General features: G+C 30.9%; 1 protein-coding gene across 1 annotated transcript in view; it reads right to left on the reverse strand.

Moving 5' to 3' along the window:
• Window positions 1-22,216, reverse strand: part of t (C45 family peptidase tan) — a 91,580-nt gene that overhangs the window by 45,637 nt on the left and 23,727 nt on the right. The gene's annotated exons all lie outside the window — the stretch shown is intronic.

Consider the following 22,216-nt stretch of genomic DNA (forward strand, 5'->3'; position numbering starts at 1 on the left):
TATTTGTAAAAGGCAGAAACATGCAAAAAATAACGTCATGAGGATGATGAGCAAAATTTTCCCCCGCGAGTAGAAACTAATTAAATGAAACCAAAAAGGAAAATAATAAATATGTGTCCACCCACCTTAATTTTCCGAGTGAATTGACGCGATACGTGTGAAACAGACATGACAGACACAATCAATCATTTTAAGACTGTTAATATTATAGATTCGTGTTTCATATTAGGGAAATACTTTTCCTTTCAACAATTTCCAATAAAACAATGTCATAATTTTATGGTGATTTCAATCACAATAAAGGCACAATATAATATTGTGCACTGATTTATTTTAGTTATAAATGATAATAAATTGTATCGTTAATTTTTAAGTCCATGTATTTGTTTACGCAAGCAGGTGTTACGATACACATAATTAATTATTTATCAACAGTCAAATTACCACTATTACCTTTAATAGATTTTATTTCATATGTATGCACATGTATTGAAATATAATTTATGATATAACATAGTCTTCTATAAATTCAACTGCTATTTTTGCTAATAGATTATTTGTCGCTGTAAAACAGTTTTTTATTTTCGCCGTTTTGATACGATCTTTTCATCGCGAAATTCTTAATTTTTATGGGTTATTTGTTTCCTGTCACATGTAGAACAAGGTTAATTTTATGTATTTATTCGTGAATTACTTATTTCATTACGTTAACTGTGAGCAATCTGTTTACAAGTCAGATTTCTTATCGAGTAATCTGTCAGTTTAAATTAACTACTCGATCAACGACCAAATAGTTTATCATAATTTGTTATTCACTCGCCTTGTTTTTCGCAAAAATTGTAAATAATATTGATGTTTCCAAACGCGTGTAAAGTGACAACAACCCATTGTGAAATCATTATAATTCAATAAGCAATTACGTTATTTTTAAAAAAAAGGCAATATAGTCACTATCTTTTGTTTACTTTTTAATTTTATTTATTAAAATAAAACAGCCAAAACAACTAAAAATTACAATATTTACAAACGAAGAAAATTAGAGGCCAATAATAGTTTTATTATAACTAAATACAATGCCAAAAAAATCGTACCCTTAAAATGACACCCCGAACTTGTAAAAAATTAAAAATAATAATGAAATAATAAAATATAAATAAAAGAAAAACATTTTGTGAACTCGGTCTTAAAAAATTCTTTACGCCAGTGGATCCATACGGAGTAAACCCAGATCAGCCTTTCCTCCTTTCTTCTTTCAAACATGAGAAAATAATTACAATATGAATACACAAAAAAATGTTAAAAAAAAAAAAAAACACACAGGTAAAATTAGATTGAATTGTAATTATTATTTTCAATTGAGGTTTAATCATTTTCTTTGTACTTGTGCTTGAAATACTAACATGAAACAATTGTTGCAGCCGAGTTGTGCGTAAAGCCTTGTTTACACGTGGACAATACAACATTGTTTTGTCCCAAGACTCGACCATTGTTCACGTGTAAACAGCAATTTGTAGGACAAGACTTTGTCTCTGGACATCGCCTCCGAGATAGACGGACAAGCTATTTCGGCGGAACAATTATTACCCCCACCACCGCGCGCGGCCGCCAGTGGGAGTTTTTCTGAAAAAGATTAGAAATCTGTGGAATTTTGAGCAACGGAATAGTACGTTTTCGTTTATCAACGATGACATTAGCAGGAATTTTACACACAAAAAACTTAATATCTAGCAGTACTTACTATGCATATAAAATAGGTTTAGGTTTAGTAAATAAGCAAAATCAGAGTATAATATATGAAAACAAGTAATACATTTTGTTCTTTTAACCTAAAATTATGCTTTTATTTTGATTTTTCATTCAAATCGTTTTGTTAATTATTTTATTAATTAATGTCAAATTTGGAATAAACATAACTTTTTTATTATTATTACTATTATACTTACTTAAATCAATGCAAATACAAATTTATAAAATGTTATTTTTTGAAAGTATTCGAAAGATGATCCTAGCAATATTTTTTTGTTTACTCTTCTCTTCAATCCGTGCCTCATGTCTGAGGATGGTGATTACGCCTGACTCCAGGCATGGCTCGTCTGTGGACAGTCTCTCTCCATCTGGAACGGTCTTGTGCTCTTCTATAGGCATTCGTCAGTGATGATTCTGATAACTCAGTGACTGTGCCGCTCCATCTTGTCGGTTGACGTCCACGCGACCTTGTCCCTTCGACACTTCCCAGGAGAATAGTTTTCTCCCAACTATCAGAATCTCCCCTGGAAATATGCCAAAAGAACTGCAGGATTCTTTTCTCGCACATGGATATCAGTCTTTCTCCTATGTCCAGTTCCTGGAGAATAGATGCATTCGTACGTCTGGCCGTCCACGGAATCCGCAGCACTCGCCGCCAACACCACATCTCGAAAGCTTCGATTTTTTCTTTTCAGATTCCCTCAGTGTCCAATACTCCACACCATACATGAACACTGAGAAAACCAAGGCCTTCACCAGTCTCTTTTTGGTGTTAATGGTTATACTGCGATTCTTCCAGATCTTCACCAGCCGACTCATAGCAGTTTTGGCAATACCAACACGTCGCCGTATTTCACCTTTACACCCACCGACATCGCTAATGAGAGAACCTAGATAAATGAAATTGTTGACTCTTTCTAAGCTGCGCAGTAAGGATAATGGCGCTACTTTATTAGTTCGATCAATGATCATAAGCTTAGTTTTGCTCATATTCATTGAGAGTCCCAGATCTAAACTAGCAGCATCTATTCGGTCAATTAGTTCTTTCATTTCAATCTCTGACGATGCAATAAGTGTGGTGTCATCAGCATATTTTAGGTTGGATAACTTCCTTTTTCCAATTGTGAACTTACTTGTCCAGTCGTTAAGTGCCTTTCGAATGATATATTCACCATATACATTAAACAAGACGGGAGACAAAATGCAACCCTGTCTAACACCTTTTCGAACTAGGAAGTTACCTGATAGTTCATTGTTAAAATTCACAATTGCTGAGCTTTTATTGTAAAGTGATTTTACCAGGCAAATAAGGTGTGCTGGTACCCCCATCTCATTGAGGACAACCCATAAATTGGAGCAAATTAGGTACCAGCAGTTTACTCTTACTTCTACTTTAATTCATAATTCTTAATTTTGTTTTCCTTTAATACCGTGTATACATTTGTCATCTTATTAATATTATGTATATATGCTGTTGAATAAGAATGTATTTTTTTGCTGCCCCGAGTTCCGAAAGTCCCGAATAATAAGTTACTGGGATACATATACAGCAAGATAAATTTAAAAAAAATAATGCCTGCATACCTCAAATTTTGTGTATCACGAGATTTTATGCTACTACTACTACTACTACCATCATCACGCCATTTCATCGTAGGGGTGGGCAGAGAGAATGGACCGCCATACACGTCTATCCTGGCAAACATTCCTAGCTTCTTCCACATTCATACATCTTGTCATACATGCCTTTCAGTTTTGCCTGATTTTGACATGACCAGGTTTAAGATTTTGGCGTATCTGATCAAGCCTCGTCTTCCTCGGTCATCTTCTTCTCACGTTACCGTTACGATAAATTATGAATAAGCTTTTTACTAATTATTAATCTGTTTGAATAATTTTTATTTATTATTTATCTGTTCGAATAATAAGAGATGTTTCAATAATATCAGCTTTCAGAAATTTTTAAACATCCATCATAAAGGCATCCCAACACTGGCCAACGGCCGCATCGTATTGTCCTCGTATGGACACACACGGACAGGAGACAGGACTTTGTGACGATAGCGATTTTCTCGACGTGAGATTGTGTCACTTGGAAGTTTTAAATTTGTATTATTTTTAAAATATTGTTAAGTATTAACATATTACAACAGAGATGAAGAACATTTTAAAGAAGGTAATATAGAAGTCAAGGCATCTATAAGGCTTATGACCTGTCATTGGTCATTTTTAAGTACATTTTAGTACATTTACATTTTTTTGCAACTTGAGGAAATTATAAAGTTAATTTCTCTTTATAGATTGATTGTCCAATTTATTGGGACAAACAATGTAAAAAAAATGCCATGGAGGCAATTATAGCCACAGTGGGAATCCTGGTTTTCTCTGTTAAAGAATTAAAATAGAAAATTAAAAGTCTGCGGTCAACTTACCTGACTGAATTTAAAAAGATCCATGACTCTGCTTCATGATCATGATGAAAAAAAATCATGATCTCGAGGTCGAGGGCTAATTCAGATGCCATATGTAAGCCAAAAATACCATGGTTTAATAAAAATGGATTCATTCATTAATTACGTGCGATTAAAAAGAAACACAATAAATCATATGGCACGTACATCTTTATTATGACATATTAAATAAATAGGTATGGGTTACTCAATTTTAGTTGAGGCAAACCAATACATTCAAAGGCTTCCAAAGGATACAATAGTGTGTGTTTATTGAACACGTAGTCTCAATTTGCACGAATCGTCTAAATCCACACGGCACTAAGGTGGTTTGACATTTATTATATTATTTAGTATTTATTTAAAATTTATTCAGGGGCTACTCTTAGAGGGAAATCTAGCAAAAGTAAATCAAGTGCGGATTAGTCACCTTATTGCGTTTGCCTGGCATTAAATAAATTTAAAAAAATCAGACTTTAAATGTGCCGTGTGGATTTTTACAGCTGTGTGAAATTCGCCATATTTCTAAGTAGGATTTATGACTAGATTAAAATATTCCTAACGCAGGTATAGGAGGATGTTTAAATTTATTATTAAATACATATTCGTTTTCTTTGTTTCATTTACTGAGATACAATATAAGATAAAAAATATATAATAATGGCGAACGGTTATGCTGCGGTAGCAATTCCAGTGAATTCGGGTAAATGTAGTTTAATCTCATAGTTAATTAAATATTTTGGTGTACGCATTTAAAGTGTAATATCATAAATATAAAACATGGATTAAAAAGACAAAATAATAATTAAAACAATGTTTTTTCCATTATGATGTTTCTATAGGTGTAGATTTATTTATAAATCGGCCGACTCGCAGTCGTCGAGCATAATTTGTCGGAAAGTTCAACTGCTTTCGATCACCATTTTTAAGACTCAATATATAATTAAAATACTATTCCAAGTTTTATTCCAATTTTATGTATAAATGAGTCAATCATTTTTAGATATCTGCGCACCATCCAATTCCTAATCCATAGTTTTTTTCTTATTATTATCTAGTTCATCTTCCAACAATTCCAAATACATCTTGGTCAATAACCATATTTCATATTTTCATCATCAGAAATCATTTTTTTCGCGAACTCGCTCGCAACAAACGCCGCGCCGTCGTGTATTTATTTTCGTAGCGGTGACGTGTGAACTGCGGCCGAATTTTCGTATTGTCCCAGCGTTTATGCTCTGCGCGGTCGAGGCTGTCCACGGAGCCGGGACATGACTATATTGTCATATCCATTGTATTGTCCACGTGTAAACAAGGCTTTAAGGTGTAACGAATTTTAATTTTCTCAAGCAGTTAAGGGTAATACGTTGTTATAGGCTATTTTGTAAAAGAAGGCGGTATCATTGATAGTTCTTCTAGATTGCAAGCTATAGATTTTGCCACGTACTACAGCTTCTCCATAGTTATTAAAATGTATATTTTGTCGGTAGTTTAGGTGCTTCAAATTTTTTTTTGAGCCCCTAATTCTTAAATATATTTGAAATATTGAGGAGACCAGACTGTGGAGAAATACTCAAGGATACTGCGTACATGTGCAAAATATTATTTTTTAGTGTCTGTGGATTGTTAAAAGGCTTACAGTGACTTATTACAAAGCTTTGCTTACTGTCTCTTCTATATTTATTTATCTTCTTTTATTTTTGTTTTTTTACAATATATTCATTTAAACATTTATTGAGATACAAGTCCCAACTCCATGGAACCGAAGTTCAGTGTTGAGTGGGGACGAACATATGTATAAATTTATATGTTGCTGATGTTTTCAACACAAAGTATAGTTTATATAAATCAACTCTATTTAATCGTTTTAAAGATGTCGAACGGTAACTGATATTTTTTAGATTAAAGTGCTTTCTATTTTTACTTTTGAATGGATACTATTGTGTACCATATTTACGTGTATACTTATTTTTAAAATTACTTCAATTGTTATTATTATTCTATTTTATTTTTTTTAATTTTGAGACGTGAAAGAATTTAATTGTATGTATTGTATATATTTATAGAAAAAATGATTTTTTTTTCTTTTAAAATTTTACCTGCACACATTGTTTAATTATTTTTTTTATATCTGAATATATTCTTTATACGAAACTGCCGTGTAATAGTATTTATGTAACATAATACTTTTCAGTTTAATGTTTATGTTTTTCACATTATATTGAAGTGTTTATATTATTTTTAATATGTATGTTTGTAAGGTAAAAGGCACTGCGTGCCGTGTATATTAATAAATATATAAATAAATAAAAACTTTTACATTCAATATTACCATATTTATTACATACTCGTATAGCAAAAACATCATTATAAAATTCATGGCAAATCTATATATCTATCTATCTATCTATCTATTTATCTATCTTTCTAAATATATAAAAATGAATCACCGTGTTGTGTCTCGCAAAAACTCGAAAATGGCTTGACAGATTTACGTGCAGTGTTTTTCAAAATTTTCTAATTCACGTACTTAAGGTTTACAAATAATAACATCTTTAATATGTTAAATGGAAAAAAAGTAAGAAGCATTTGTGTGTTTTCATCGATTTTCCAGGGTTGCATTCGACTGAAATGCATACATTGAAAAATTTGGAGGATGTTGTTTTTTCGTTTATTAAAAAAGGTTGAATTTTAACGTTTACAAACAAAAAATATTTTTAATGGAATTGATTAATTTCCTTACAATTCATTAATTTCTGCATATCAACTTATTTTTAATGGAGTAATGCATTAATAATTTTAACTGACCATTGTTACATTTTTGAATTTCGGATTCTTACACGAAATGCACCACTGGTTTTTTTTCTTTATTAGGGCCTACTACCAAAACTTGATAACATCGGCCAAAAACAAGTTACATTTATAAACATAAGAAAAACATAAACAGACAGGAATAACAATATACATACAAACAAAAGACAAGAAAAATATAAGTACAAGAATAACATCAAAATATCAATTGTAATAATAAACACATATCCAAACCGATAAAAATTTCAACATAAATAGAAATAGGCACTAACAGAAAAACCCACCAAAACCTGATAGTGCCTATTTAACAGAAAATAGAAACTTACAGTAAAATTAGAAGGAAGATAGAACTTAATAACTAGAAAAATTACAACAAAATAATCAAAATATTAACAAACTTAATATTATATTAATGATAAATTATAACTATTAAAATTAAAATTAAAAATTAAACGTCGGAAGTAATAATGACAAAATATTTTACATAAACCTAATTATTTAAAAAAATTTACTACTCTGGCAACACTAACGAAATTTCCATTTTGTTTCTTCGACAATCTGACAGATGGAAGAAAATAATTCAATTTTGAAGTAACGCATTTGTGACAAACACATTCATTTGATAATTACACATGAAATGTGATTGCATCATGCTTCTTTAAGATCCTAGCAGTATTTCTGCACTTTAAAAGGACACAGCACGGCATTAAATTCGAATCAGGAGTTGCGTACTGAGCGACGTTTACAAAGAAATTAATGGGTCAAAACGTAAACCTATTTATTTATGAGTAGTTGAGTCGCCTTCTGTTTGATGTGCTTATGCGGTTTCTGGACTATTCTTAATTCTATGCGTGTGTCAAATGCTTTAGAAAAATCCGTGTATAGAAAGTCAACCCGTGTTCTTTTGTCCATATTTTTTATGAATGTTATCATGTCTTATTAGAATACAGTTATTTAACCACGTATGTTTTTAATAATTGTTTACGATGTTCTTATTTAAATGTTCATCTTACTTCTAAGAATTTATGTGAGCGCAGTTAGAGTTGTTCCACGTAGCGATAAAGAGATATTCATTGCAGTAATTAGGTTCTAAGCAAGTGTCTAAGAATCTGCTCACTTTATTGGAAAATAACAAAATTACAATAATGAGGATATGAATAAAATGCTAAAATATATTATAATACGTTTTTCTTACTCACCTTGAAAGCTTACTGCTTACATCGAGTACTTAATTTATTATATAACTGTTTTAACTAAAATTCATCACAAGAAATCATTCCGCCATTTTTAATGACATTTTCAATAAGAAGTGCCATGAAACATTAATATTTACAGTCGAATAAACAAATAAAGGCTGGCATTCATTAATTGATAATATTTTATGCATTAGGTTAATTCATTCTTAATTAAGTAGAGCGTTGATTTTATAACATAATATATGCATGCAAGAAAATGTAAAATATAATTGATTCAAAAATAGTTATTAAATTTTTAAATAACATCTGCAATTTATTTAGTTTATACAAATTTTTGTAGACAAGAACTGGATTCTATCCTCTTGGAAGTTATTAATATCATTTCGACCGGACTCCAGATTATTTAAAATATTGTTGATAATACATTTTGAAATTGTAATTTCATTTAACTTAAATAAAATAATATATTACAACAGAGATGAATAACATTTTAAAGATGGTAATATAAAAGTCTAGACATTTAGATAGGGGCATATGACCTGTCATTGGCTGGTTTAACTGGCCACTTTGAAAATTGTGCATATGTATCTACACCGTTTTAAAGTTTTTTACAAATAAAATAATAAAGTGAAATATGAAATATTATATTAAAAAAGTAAACGGCAGTACTATAAAAAGCTTGACGATGAAGTTATTAAGTGCAGAAGAGAGATTTTTTGAATATTAAAAATATTTTATTTTTTTAATAAAAGGAATAACCCGCTAAGCCTCTATTCTAGAGACTTGTCAGCAGGTGGTACATAGGATATAGAAGGAAGTTATAAATAATGCATCACAGCACCCAGACGAATTGAGAAAACCTTTTTTTCTTTCTTGCAATTGGTGGGAATCGAATCAGCGACGCCAATTTCACAGTTAGTCGTTTAACCGACTGCGCTACGGCGCCTGTCTAATTGACCATAGCAGGTCATAAGCCCTGTAAATATCTAAACTTTCGTATTTCCTTCTTTTTAATGTTCTTCATCTCTGTCGTAATCCGTTAACAGTTAATATTTTAACTTTTCTGCATTATTTACGAATATTTTATGTTTTATTTTGTTTTGACTGGCAATAATTTAAGGTATTGTAGTTTTAAGTAGTGAAGTGTGAATATTGACGGCTTTTCCTTGACTTTGTTAAAACAGACAATCCCTTGCACGACTCACGTGTTATTGCCAACAATTAAATAATAATCACAATAATATGAATCATCAACAGAGTGCATAAACACAGCAAAGGCCAAGATTTTAGTGACACAACAGGGAAAAATCACGTACTAAAAATAATAATAAAAATATATGAAATGGATTTAGAAAAATTAATTGTATTTTCAAAATCAATACGGATATTGTGGAGAAATGTTTTCATACATAACATGTATAGCCTTGATAATTGTGACGTCAAGATTCGTGACGATGTTCTATTTAAATTTAAACGGTCACAAAAAAAATAAATTACCCGAATCGTGTCATATCACGGTCGTGGCCAATGCAATGGACCGTTTTCAAGGGGATTCAAAATTTTTAATTAAAAAATATTTTTAAGGTTATTAACGAGTACCTACTAAAAACTATTTTTTTTTTTGCTAGAAAGTATTTCATAGACGCTTATTAATTTAAATTTGTTAAAAAAGTAATATTTCCATATTTGTGTATATTTAAAAAAAATAATATATATATATATATTTCACGTTTTACATAACACTTTAAAAAAAAAATTAATAACTTACTGGGCACAACCCTTGTCGAGGCATTCATTTACATGATTTTATATTATTACTTATGGTGTCTAAAAAATATACATAAAATAATACATATTCATACTTTTAAATCCACACAGATATATAAATACATAAATAATAGTAAGAAAAAAAATAATAAAAAAAAGAGAAAAAAAAGAAGAAGAAGAAAAAGAAAACAAAAATATATTATTACTACTTATTACACATATTTAAAATTTCTGGAATATTTGGGAGGGTCCGATGACTTGCAGGGTACCCGCTGGCACAGCGCGGGTTTAAACTGTGTAACTCGGTTATAAGCTTAGACTTTACCCTGTCTGCGTAATATATAATTGTGAAAGCACTACGATTAATGATATAAATCATACACGTATATTATTTACGTGTGATTTATTTATTTATTTGTTGTACCCTGATTTAGCAAATTGATATATTTTCTAAATACTTGCCTCACCAGATAAACTGAAATTAATGATTAAGTATTATAAATATTTTATAGAACTAATCTAAACTAGTGACGTTTTTCAAAGTAGATCATTTTTATCATGATCATTTTTTTTTCATAGAACTTCTCAAAACGATTATATTGTATAAATTCTACGGCGCATAAGAAAACAATTTTTATATCCCCGTTTCATATTTCCCGTCGCATAAAACTTCGTTGCTTAATAGCTAATGCTAACAGTACTGTATCCTTGCAGTACTGTTACTTTTTGCAATAACTCACAAACTATAACACCTAACAGAATAAATGATAGGTCATTCTATGGATTTAAATACGACAAATAATTTACTTTTAAAGTTCTTTCGTAGATATAATTTTTTTCTTCTAAACATGAGATCTAAATGGATTTTTTGATAATAGTCAAGTTTTTGCGTAATGCGACAATATATAACTTGAATTCCGTTATATCTATTCTAAAAAAATGTAACTTATTTGTTAACAATCTAAAAATAACAATTTCCGCTTTGAGCAATCTTCTTGTAGCTACATATTGAGCCATAATCGTCAGAACAACGTAAGCGACATTTTTGGCGAATTGCGTTTTTTTAAGGAAAAGTGTTCCTTATTGCCCCCTGCACAAGTGTTAAAAATCTCTATAAAATTCACCTGCCACATTTAAGGATATTTTTATTATTTACTTAATTTATAAAATAAATCAACAGCCATTATATATAAAAAAAAACAATATTTGTAAATAAACCAAAATTATAGGCCAGTAATAGTTTTCTATGTATTACTCCGCACCATTCGACTCAATCAAAAATATACGGGCTGAAATATTAGTTTTAATTAACAAATTACAACAGAGATGAAGAACATTTAAGAGAAGGTAATATAGAAGTCTAGGCATCTACAGGGCTTATGACCTGTCAATGGCTGGTTTAAGTGGCCACTTTACACACTGTGTCACATTCACCATTCTGCCCATATTTAAACATCTATATTCCTTCAATTCTTTCATCTGTTGATGTTTGTGAAGTTAAAGAGCTGAAACCTTTATTTATGCGCGTGAGATTCATCTAATTAAATTATTTCACCTACATACTAGGCAACGCCTGAAAATATTATTTTTTCAATTTCTATACTTCTTCATGGACCAGGTAATTTATCAACAATATTTTGAGTTTGTCCAAATTTTTGTAGAGATCTTTCATCTCTGTTGTAATATGTTAATATGAACAGCTCCCCAGGGAGTTGAATCCAGTCCTTGTCTACAAAAATTTGGACAAACTCAAAATATTGTTTATAATTTTTAAGTTAAGCAAAACAACGTAACCGACAACAATGTGGGCGGTTACGCTAGCTCGCGCCGCTGTCGGAGTTATAGGCAAAAGAGCGTTACCGCCACTATCTTAAAAGCGGAAGGTATTTAAACAATTTGGCTGTCATTTCAGTATTGGCAGTGACCAACCATTATGAATCCCATTTACCGATTTAAAAAAATATATATACATGGAAAGAAAATTTAAAAAAACCTTCTCCCACACAATTCAGTATTTGTCGCTTACGTTGTTCTGACAGACTCGAGATTACAGTTTTTCTTAACGAAATAAAAAAACTGTCTACAGGTTATTTTTTTACGGTGAGGGGGGGTGAAGCGTCACGTGGAGAGGGAGGGAGAGTTGTGAACTTTGAACACCCCATCCGAAGGCATAATGTCACACGAGTTTCAAACTATGGGCCTTAGATTTATTAGATTTCCTTAAACCAAGCTTTTACCAAGGAATAAAACTATACCCGGTGTTACTATTTATACCCGTCATTAGAATAAGGTTACTTATAAAAATATTTACGACCTAGTATAACTATATTAAGCTTATTCCATCGTTTATTTTTTGATACAGACAAATGAACGTTGTTATGCGGAAAGCAGCCAACCATAAAAAAAAAAAAAACTGATATATTAGGACCTTTATGAAACGAATGAATAATCAAATCAACACAACAGTTGGAATGTTTTTAGCTTTAATAAATGAGAAACAATGAATACATTAGTTTTTTTTTTTATAACAAACAAAAATTTGACTATGGATTTGAACAGTTTTAGTGACTTTAAAAGCACCGTCAGGTTTTTTTAGTGCTGGGGGTGTTTTTTACAAATTAAATGCTGGTTTGTGGATCAACATTATTTTTCAAATGGTGATTAACTCTTGTGTGGCTGTGATGCCACTCTAGTCGACATAGGACACACGACTTGATATATCTCTCTTTTTTTAAAAATTATGAATTCGTATTTTTTGTAATATTCAAATGGACGTTTTCACACCCGATTTGGAAAGTAAAATTTGTATAACTATGCTAAATGTTAATACAAAAAATATTTATCCTTGCTACGCGAAGAATGAATGTCCGCTAATTCAGCAACACATCTATACAGATACCTTATACAAGAGAGAGAACGAAGATAGAAGTGATAACAAGGAAGATAAAGACGCTGTTCTGCGGCGGGTGTTGTCTAAAACGTATTCAGTCGGTTGATGAAAGTGATTAGGGACACGCGCGTACAAGAGCGGCGTATTTGTTATTTTTAATTTATGTTGCTATTACAGGGCTAAATTATATATTTATTTGCATATATTACGGATAAAGAATTATTTAACAGAATGTCGGCATGTTTTTTTTTTCAATATTTGAACTTCAGAATATTCCGTCTTTTACTAGTGGTAACACGATGTTACATCACCGCGCGTAAAGGGATTATTTACCACAGTCTTTTAAGAGTTATTACAGTTTTTTTAGCAGAACATAGAATTGACCTTACTACACCCGATAACACCAATATTTATTTTTTCTAAAATTGTGGAGTTGCTGCTTTCTGCATAAATACGTTAAAATACCAATACATATTAGATCAGTAACAAAACAATTCGAACTAAACAAACGTTAAGCGTAACTTACGAAATCAAAGTCAATAAAAATCAATAATGATATTTATTAATGTTTTATATCATTATTGTGGTGTTTAGGGCTTGGAACTTCTTCCAAAAGTACAAACTGTAAGTAAACTTTAATTTCTGAGCGTCAAAGATGTTGAAATAAAATATTTGATGTAAATAATTGAAGAACGACAGTACATAGATATTGCATTACGCACACATTGACATTAGTCATAAAAGAGATAAATAACATACCGTTATGAAATGAAAAATGCCGTTGCTAAATGTTTAGACAGTTGGATGCACATATATGTTCTTTTAATCAATTTGAATCTGCAATATAATAAGTATATCAAGATCATAATATTCAAATACAAATGCCAATATATTTTATCTGAATGCAATGTAAATTTAATGATCATTTTTACACTTATTAAACCAAACAAGGGACTAAATCACCCGAAAACTCGTAAAAACACACAGTTTTATCTGCTGTCTTCGGAGCACGGTGAACACATATAACTATTAACATATAACAATCTCTGGATGAAGAACATTTTAGAGAAGGTAATACAGAAGTCTAGGCATCTTCAGGGCTTATGACCTGTCAATGGCTGGTTTAAGTGGCCACTTTGCACACTGGATAACAAAACGGTAACGTTTTGCCCATATTTGAACATCTATATTCCGTCAATTCTTTTATCTGTTGATGTTTGTGAAGTTAAAGAGCTGAAACCTTTATTTATGCGGGTGAGATTCGTCTAATTGAATTGGTTCACCTGTTAATATCGACAGCTCCCCGGGGAGTTGAATCCAGTCCTTGACTACAAAAACTTGGACAAACCCAAAATATTGTTAAATACAACAATTTTTGAAAAACATAAAAACATACTTTTACAAAAAAAAAATATTCTGATACAATGCTCAAATACCTATTTATCTATTCTGGGGTAAAGTACAACGATTTGAGGGTAAGGTTATCGCAGGGGTGATCTGAATTGGCCACCAAGGTCCTGCAATTCAACCCCGCTAGACTTTTTCTTGCGAGATTTCTTGAGATCACAGGTCTATGCAAATACAACACGGTCGACTAATGCCCTAAAGGTGAACATTACACAGGCCATCGTTCAAATTCAGCTAGATTTACGTGGAAGAGTCATTGAAAATTAGACCACTGGACTCCGTGTCACCGTAAGAAGCAGAGGCGGGCATTTAAAAGATATTTTACACCCAATGGCACATATTGGCCTTTAAAAAAAAAAGAATTTTGTTCATACCCCACACACAACTTGTTTTATTTCATTTATACATATACCCGCCCTTATTGAAAAACCCTTTATTTGAATATAAAAAAATAGTCCATACATCCAGTTAAAGTATATGTACAATGTACATATCTAATTTGGACTAAATACTTGAAAACTGATATCATACTTTCGATTGTGCTCATTTAATATATATACGAGTATGTACTCAAATCTAGCAATAGCAAAGCATTGCCGGGTTCGGCTCGTTTTGTTTAAAAAAAAATTTTTTTTTCAAATTGTTAGTAAAAATATTGATTTTTTTTTGTGAGAGATATATACGTATTTTTAAAATATTTTTTTAATGTTTTCTGGTGAATACCATTAATTCGATTAACTAGATATTAAAAAAAAATCTCATCCATTAAAACAATCTTTAGAAACTAAGATGGTTTCATAAATGTGTAGCATGTCCAAAATTTGTTTAAAAAACTGTTCTTGAGTAAAACATTCAAAGTAATTTTTCTCAGTTCAGTCAAACACCCATTTAGGACGTTTTACTAGTATATCGACGGTATATTTTATGTATGTCAATTAAAATGATAAAATCTTATTAATTATAATAATAATAAACTAGATGTAATTGTCTGTTAATTTTTTCCCATACTCGTACTCGCACATAATTATTTAAAATAATAATTTTTAAATTTAAAAAAAAATGTATATGTATTAAAAAAAAAAGAAAATAAAGAGAAGTTGCAAACATTAATTGAACAATGCGTAAGAATAATAAAAAAAGGAGTACGTATACTATTCATTTTGGGAATTCCCTACATCCCTATTTTACTTACTGGGCGCGGGGGTGGATTTAGTCGGAAGAAAAGGCTTACAGCCCTCATCCAGTGTCGATGTCGCTGGGGGCAAGCTTCTGGGGGAAAAGACTGCCTGGCCGGAAACTGAACGACAGATCTCTTTCGTTCCTTACTGGTTGCGTACGCGTAATTTAAATTAATCAACAATTCTTTTAAATAAGAAAATATCCAGTGGCAAGAAAAAGATAATTCTTTTCAGCGGCTTAATTCTATGAGGAAGTTCAGTGGTTTTTTAAATATTTTTTTTAATATACTATTAAACCAAGGAAAAAATATTTTTGTCAATTTTTAATTATCGTATTACCAGCGCTATGATTTTTTAAAGTTAGAGGTTCTCTTCTGCTTATTTTCGATCAGTTCTGCCCCTTGGTCTATTGACGGCAAGCAGACCGGAAATCTTCCATAACTCTCTAATCATTGGTTGATTCTTACGAACCAGTGACGTCGTTCAAAGTAGTTCGTTTTTATTTTAATATATTTATTTTTTGCGTACATTTTCAGGAAACTTTGCGGTACAGTTTAATGCTCTAATTTTTACCGCGCTCATGAAAATATTTTTTTAAAACAAATTTTCCGTAATGCTGAAGTTCCTAACTCCCAAAATTTACTCGAAAATTTTAGCCTTCAGTTTAGTACTTTTAGTAAACAGAACTGCATTTTTTATCATTTTACGATTCATATGAAAAAATATTACTTGTGTATACCTGTATTAATGGTATTAACAGTAAACTTATGCGACTACTCAAAACACAAATAAATAACTTTGTGCGTATTAAACTGCAGTTTTAATAAAATAAGTAAACGCATTTGTGTCATATTTTCAGTGGCACAAATAATACAAGATGGTCATAGTAATAATTTGCTTTTTAATTAAACACTTTTCTCAGTTTTAGAGTTTTTTTTTTTAATGCGTAATTTTTAACCCAAACAGTAATGTAAAATTATATCAATAATTGCTTTTTATAACGCAAAGTTTTACTTTTGCATTTTTGGTTTCTACATGTCTTTGAAAATAATATCGTGTTGATATTATTTAGTTTTTACTTACCTGTAAACCTTTGGAAATGCCGCTTGCCGTATTGTTAAATTAATAGTTTAAATAAATGAAATATAAGTAAACTAATTTCTAGCATTCATAGAGTGGTACAAATAGTACAAGTACGTTCGTAGTAGACTCATTTCTGTCCCATCTTTAATGGTTCATATCTGGAATATTTCTGTTATTTGTACAAATTACGTATTTTTACTATTTATAAAAAAAAGAGTTCTGTTGCTTAATAAACGCGACCAAATTATTTATTTTTGCTCTCCTGAAAAATTACACTTTTGTACTCTTAAGTGCGTCCATCAAAGAATTTATAATTACTTAATGTACCAATATAATAGGTGCATACATACGTTTTAACGGATTTTGTTGTAAAGAAAACACGTAATTTTCAAAGGAAAATCATTTTTCGTTTAATAAAAAATATTGGCCATCGGCTTCTACACATTTCGCCCATATTTCAGGTAAGTTATAAATACCATGCCAGAAAAACTGTTTGTCTTTTGCGGCAAACCATTCGTCAAGCCATTTTCTAACATCCTCGAGCTGGAGTGCTGCCCTGCGAGCGCGTGCCCCATTGATGCAAAGAGGTGATAGTCCTACGGCGTAGATAGGAGTACGGCAAGTGGGGAAAGATGTCCCATTCAAACGATTTCAAGGTGTCTTTCATTTGTTTTTCTGTGTAAGACAACGCATTGTCGTGTAATAAAATCACTTTGCCATGTCTTTTGGCCCTTTCCGGTCGTCTTTCGATCAATGCGTGATTTAAATTAATCATTTGTTCGCGATAGCGTTGTGCATTAACGGTTTCGCCGGGTTTCAAGAGTTCATTATACACAACACCGCTCTGGTCCCGCCAGACACAAACCATGGTCTTCTTTCAGAAGCGATTTGGCCTTGGCGTTAAAGGACTGGCTTCACCAGGTGACAGCCGCGATTTTCTTCGCTTCGAGTTTTCAAAATGAATCCATTTTTCGCCACGCGTTACAATTCGGTAAACAAATAATTTTCTTTTGTGGCGTTGAAGCAGCATTTCACAAATGACTTTGAGATTTTACATTTGCCGTTCATTCAAATCAGGTGGGACGCATTTACTGAGTTCATTGATCTTCCCCATTGCTCGTAAACGTCTGTTGATTGTTTCTTGTGACTTATTTAATGTTTTTGACAATTAATGTTGAGTTTGAGTAGCGCCATCATCCAGTAACGCCTGCAATTACTCGTCTTCACACTTTTGTTGTCTACCAGAGCGCTCGTTGTCTTTCACGTTGAAATCACAACGTTTAAATAGTCGAAACCATGTCTCCCATGTTCTAATCGAAGGAGCGTATTAACTTTATGTTTTTACCAGCTAACGATGACTTTTCACAGCCTATTGATTAATCAAAAAAGCAATGCGTGCCACAAATGATATTTTTTCAGACACAAACGTCAACATGATAACTATACAACCCAGATGCTGTTGTTTGGCGGACTCAACTTGTTTGTGTTTGTAGGTTTATGTCAGACGAATAAACTGACGTAGTGTCCTTTAGTCCTATTCATACGCTGCGTATTGTTCGGTGGCGCCATCTCTTAGTGAAACCGGAAAAGACTTATAAATACATCTGGTAAATCTATAATTTGTATTTACATTTTATTTCTTTAAAACACGCAACCCCACTTTCATTTTACGAAAAACTAAATGTATGATAATTTCTGTATTTGATTTATTCACACGAGAAGATTCAGCAACAAGGACAACGCAATATTTGCTATTTCTAAGATGTAACAAGTATTGAAATAACGTGTATATTTATCATACATCATTTTATCAATTGCTTTGTCTTAAAAAATCTTGATCAGTTTAAAACATTCACTAGGCATACTAATTGAAACAAATTCATTCGTTTTAGATTTATAGTTTTAAAGTTTGAAAGCATTGTGGTCAATTTTATTATTACGGCTATATTGTACAAACAAAACCAATGATGATAAAGTAAATTCATAATCCGAGTAACCTTGGCCTGTCGATTCCGGTATATTTTTTATCGCAAAGGTACTGAACGTAAAATATAAATAATACATTGTGTTTAAAAACAGTTGAACAGCGTCAGTGCCGTTATTGTCAATGGATGTTTTTTGTCCTGGACTTAGTCGTGTATAATCGAATGAGATTAGATACTTGTATCAAAAACCTTCTCAAATTCCATTAGTGTTAACATTAAGTCGCCTACACTAAAGATGCATAGTATTTAATATATATAGGTACATTTCTAAACTTACAAAAATATTTATAAGGAAGTACCTACACTAATACCCATATTTTGACTGTACGAAAAAACATCTCAAAAATGATTATAAGTATAATATATATCTTCCATAGTCCCTGGACTGGCGCCAAGCGCGAGACTTACCGCCCAGCTTTTATCTAGTCAAATACCGATTCAGTGCCCTTTGCACCATAACACGCGGAATTGTATGATAATGATGACGATAAAATTACCACTACCATTAGTGGTCTGCATGTTCGCTGACCATGCTCGAGGTCCCTGGTTCGATTTCTGGCAGGGGGGATGTAAAATATTGGTTTTGAAGGTAGTTTTACATTGCGATTTTTCATTGTCCTTAGACTGGAACCTGAAGCGTAAGACTGATCACCTTACTTTACATGTGATAATATTGATACAGATACGTTGCAATTAGAGTACCAATGCAGTTCTCTATGCACCGCTGGGTGCGGATAGGAAAATTATTCTAATGATGAATTTGATTTAAAGAAAGCTTAATTTTAACAAACGCATTTTTATGGCTGCGGTTCTTTTCTTTACAAGATCGTTAGTTTCTAGTTGCGACGATATTTTTACTAGAAATGTTGTTATAAAAATACAAATCGTAAAGCATAAAGATTAGCCCTTTTGCATTTGTTGAATCAAGGGTTTAACCAAATGGCTCAACTAATGCAGAGTACTTTAATTATCTGTTATATCTAGGAAAGGTGATAAGTCTTACGCTTCACTCCAGTCCAGGGACTGCGAAATATTAGTAAAACCACCTTCCAAACAAATGTTTCATTAATGTTTGAGTATGTCCAAATGTTTGAAGACAGGCTAAATTTCCTTTCTAGAGGGTTGTTTTGATCGAAATCTCTTTCACTTCGCAGAAGTAAAAAAATGGAAGAGTAGAAGAAATGTAGATGTTTAAACATGGGCAAAATTATGAATGTTACACAGTGCGTTACGTGGCCACTTAAACCAGGCAATGAGAGGTCATAAGTCCTGTAAATACTTCATTCTTCATACTCCTCTTGTCTCATTTAATTAAAAGCTAAATTCATATTTATGGCGAACTTTCAACAAATTTTATGTAATAAGAAAATCATTAATTATAAATTTATTTACGATTAATCATAATGAGGTGCGGCGTTTGCTTTCGAAAAAAATTTATAGTGTTTTTTTTTTTTTCTTTAGGAATTTAATCACTATTTATTTTGTGTTTGAGAACATATTTTAACTTACTGTGGTGCAATTGGTTATTCAAATAAAGAATTTAAAAATTTTAAATGAACAAAATTTCCTAGACTTTAATATTCCCCTCTCAAAAATGTTTTCCCTCTCTGTTGCAACAAAGTTAGATTCAAATATTTAATATCGGCCTTGTCAAGAATCAAGTCCTGGGGAGCAATTACAATCACTATTTTTATCGGTATACATCGAGATGGTTTAACGTAAAATCGAAATTTATGAAAGAAAATGTGTAGAAATTGGATATGTTTAGTGTTAACAAAAATTTATTGAAGCGAAAACGCGAATTTCATTCAATTTTGATTAAGGTTGGAATACTTGAGTAATGGAAAGGAGCACGAAAATAGACTTTCCTTTGATGCTATGAAGATTTTCTTCTATTTTGGGCACTGGATAATGAAAATTATTTGTGAATTGTGATATTAATTAAGCGATTTATTATAATAACTTTCACAACGAAGCAACGTTACAAATCCAAATGTTCTAATATTATATCTTAATGTTAGGATACATTAAGGGAAAGATGGGAAACAAAGGTAATCGGTCAGTAATAATGTCGAAAAACGTTCTTTTTTACTGAACATTAAAAAAAATGTATACACATTCTATTTTTCATGAAAACATAATGTTACGTCGTAGATATAATTAAAGATAAATGTTAACTTCCTATTGTAATACGGGCCGGGCCCTTGGCCTAATACAAGGTATAAAAAATACGGTCCATGGTTCTTGTTTTATTTCACATACATATTCAATTATTTTGTTTTGTTTTATAATTTAAATTTACCATTAATATATTCATGTACTACTTATTATTTAAAAAAAATATCTTTAATTATTTACTTGTGCATGTTATGTTCACATTTAATTGATAATAAACAAATTGTGATTATTATACCAATGTCGTATTTATTGTTTGTGAACCATAATAAAGAAAAGTAAATAAATAAAATAATTTAAATAGACATATTGCCTTAAGGCAACATGCCCGCCCTTGAATGAAAATAAGCTGTAAAAGAAAATAAAGTGTTTGAATAATTTTATTTTTTTATTCTTAAATAAAAAAATATTAGACACGTCCCAACTCCACGGGACTAACGTCTTATGTTGAGTTAAGGCGGATGATATCGTAGAACAATAATTTTAAAACGAAAATAGCACTCAAACACCAAATACAGTCCGAAATCCCTCTCTTGAAAATAGATTTTGTTCTTGAGAGTTTAAGGCTATAGTTTGATAAAAAGTACGGAAGTCATACAATTTTGCCATTTTAAAACGTTGTTGTTTAAAAAATGCGTGGTTCAAAAATTGAAGTAAATAAACATTAGATAAAACTAATCATTTTTTTAAGTATTTCTGATAAAAAAACACACCTAAAACATTTGTCACTAAAATATAATTACTTTTCGACCGGCAGATTACGCCTTTTGAAATTTAGGTTAAACTTAGGTACGTTGATAACTATGCAAAGATAAAGTATAAAGTATTTTAGTTAAATTAGTTCTAATGATTGAAAAAATTTTAATTTAATGTGACGAAAGTCATTAAAGAAAAAACAAAAAATTAAAAAAAAAAAATGTATATTCCAAATTTAATAAACTGCCCCATGAGCTAAAACACGAAAAGTCAAATAGCAAATTCAAAAGTGTTGCAATAAAAAATATTACTTAAATCTTTTTGATAGTGAAAGTTATTAATGTAATTTATATAGAAAGGGGAAAGTACTGTGTTTTATGTTTCTAATATTATGTTTTCTTACTATTTCGGATGTATTAACCATGTATGATATTATGTGTTGTCATAAAAAACTTTTCTTTTTATGTACGGTCCCAAATGAGTTTTTTAAAATAACTCCTGAGAGTTATGATATGTACTTCATGAATTATATGTTTATTAATAAAAAAAAAAATATTTAAAAAATTCTAAAAAAAAAACAAGCGTCTTTAATTAACAATTTTCTTGTGTATTTATTAAATTTTATGCATAATTACGCCTTCAATCATTAAAAAAAAACTATTTAGCTCAAACCCCTTTTTATGGAAATATGATATGTCTTTTGTTTGTAAATATTTGAGTTTTAAAGTATTTTTTAGAAAAATTTTTATGCCGTTAAATGGCCGATATGAATATGAATATTTTTTTAAAAAGATACCATAATAATTAAATATTTAAAACTGAAAATACTCTT

Source organism: Micrasema longulum, unplaced genomic scaffold, assembly GCF_059751315.1.
Source record: "Micrasema longulum isolate JH-2025_06_02 unplaced genomic scaffold, ASM5975131v1 h1tg000774l, whole genome shotgun sequence".
Taxonomy (NCBI): Eukaryota; Metazoa; Arthropoda; class Insecta; order Trichoptera; family Brachycentridae; genus Micrasema; species Micrasema longulum.